Below are 2,548 nucleotides of genomic sequence, written 5' to 3' on the forward strand. Positions count from 1 at the left end.
ACTTGTTCTTGACTGTTGATTGATTCAACCCTCTGTAATCAATACATAGTCGAAGTGACCCATCTTTCTTTTTCTGGAATAGTACTAGAGCTCCCCACGGTGAGTTGCTAGGCCGGATGTAACCCTGATCCAACAGTTGCTTGAGATGTTCCTTCAACTCAATTGCTTCAAGTATGGACATTCTATAAGGTCTCTTTGCAACTGGTGCAGCTCCAGGCACTAGCCTAATTTCATGATCTACTTCTCTTGGAGGCGGAAGTTCAATCAATTCCTCAGGGAATACGTCAGTGTATTCCTTTAGCCAAGAAGGTCCTTCATGAGACTCTTGCTTTTGATCTAACTTATTGAGTTTGATCAGGTAAATGGGTAATCCTTTTCTGACTCCTTTTATGATCCGAGATACTTTGGCTAATTGGATTCTTGGCACTCCTGCCTCACCTTGAGTTGTGACAAACTCCCTTTCAGAGTTTCGAAAGGAAACTTGACCCTTTCCACAGTGACTTGACCCTTTCCACAGTGGATGTGGGCGTCATTAGGCTTAAGCCAATCCATCCCGAGTAGACACTCATGGATACCTAAATTCACGACTCTGAATTTGACTGAGGTTTTCTTTTCCTCCCAGAAAGAATTTCTCCTTAGCAGTTTGCTGGTACAAGTTACCTCACGACCGTTTGCCAATTCCACAAGCAGGGTAGGTGCTTCTACTGTGGCTATTCCTAATCTTTTTGCACATGCTGGTGAGATAAAGGAATGTGTACTGCCACAATCAATCAAGGTTTTGAAACCTTTACCTTGATAGTCCGACGGTGTTTGAATCACCGAGAACTGGCGATTCAGCCCTTTCTTGTGTAAAGCGGCATGGACTGTCGCTCTTTCGAATTCTGCTTCCATAGTCGGATCTTCCGCTTCTTCTTCTTCGCATCTTTGCCTATTGGCAATGCAGGCAGTTCTTCCTCTTCCACAGGTGGCGGCTCCTTGACCACGGCCTGCACCTTGGAAAGGCGTTTGACGATGTCCCCCGCTGAGCTTGGGACATTGCCTCTTGAAGTGACCGAGTTCGTTGCAGTGGAAACATCGGAGGTTTCGGCCATTACTTTGAGTAGGAACAAAGTTGTTGACGTTATTTGTCCTTGCTTTCTTCCTTTGTCCCTGATTGTGACCTTGAACTCTCTTCACTTGAGATCTAAATGCTCCTCTGTTCGGGTCACTATAGGACCAAGTTTTGTTACCCCTTGGTCTAGCTTGCACCTCGTGAATTATAGGCGCCGCTCGAATGAGTGCATCCTGCAGATCTGATGGACACATAGATTCGAGACGGGTATTTACGGGTGGATTTAAGCATGCGTAAAATTTGGACACCTGCTGCGTCATGTCCATCTGTGGCGCATACTTTAAAAGTGAGACGAATTTAGAGTAGTATGCGTCCAGAGTGAGTCCTAACTGTTTTAGCTCGTAGAACTCATTCATTTTCTGTGCATGATATGCAGGTGGCAAATATCTCCCCTGCACGGCTTTCTTTAACTTCTCCCAGGTAACGGACCCCTCTGAAGTCCCTTGATCCCTGCACCATTGTTTCCACCATAGTCTAGCTTCGCCGGTGAGTTTTAACTTGGCGAGCATGGCCTGATTGGTAGGTGCAGTACCAGCTACTTCAAAGTAATCCTCCATAGATTCAATCCAAATTTCAGCATCAGACTGGACGAATCTACCTCTCCCGTCAAACTCGGGTGGCTTTATCTGCTTGAGGAGGAACTTCTTCTCTTGGGTCACAGCAGTACTTGATGTAGGGGGTGAATTTGGAACCTGTACTTGGGGTTGTGCCTGGATAAAAGTTTTCTTAACGTTATTATATGATAATTGATGTTAGCTTATCTTTAGTTCAGCTATCTCGTAAATCATGCCTTATACAACGTCTCGTGTGATGATAATTCAATCATTACATTCAGTTTGGGGAGAACAACGTTATATTGCATTTGTCTACAGGAACTGTGTAATAGTAGGTTTTTGGGTCATGGATCTTTAGGAACCGATAATTCATTGGAAGTTCGGGATACCCTTTTCGTTGGAATCCATACTTCTCATGGCGGCCCAACACTTTAATCCTGTCGGCTGGGATTACACGGGTTACTTCCTCATATACATATGAGTTCATTTCAACCCTCCGACCTTGAATATGTAAAGTCAAATTTACGTGAGCTTCCACAAAAATGAACAGCTTCACGACTTTCAAGTCTTCCAACCACTTGATCCTCTTTAGGTTGGTCTGTAGATAAGCGAATCGGTGGGCAGCTATGTAGTAGATTCCTGAAGACCCCATCCATCTTCGTTCTATGTATAAAGGTGATGGATTATAAATCTGCTCTAGGATGTTCATCATCCCAATTCTTTGTCTACAAAGCGAAGAATGCATTGCAGTCATAAACATGACCCGAAACACCAAAAACTTGTTCCACGCTTCATAGTTCTGCAAGACAGCATTGAAGATGAGGAAATGTTTGGACATCAACAATTTCTTTATTTCATTTTTATTGAGATCTCATAAAACAAT

This window comes from Lygodium microphyllum, chromosome 8 (genome assembly GCF_053477565.2).
Source record: "Lygodium microphyllum isolate KBCC chromosome 8, Lygodium_microphyllum_v1.1.10, whole genome shotgun sequence".
NCBI lineage: Eukaryota > Viridiplantae > Streptophyta > Polypodiopsida > Schizaeales > Lygodiaceae > Lygodium > Lygodium microphyllum.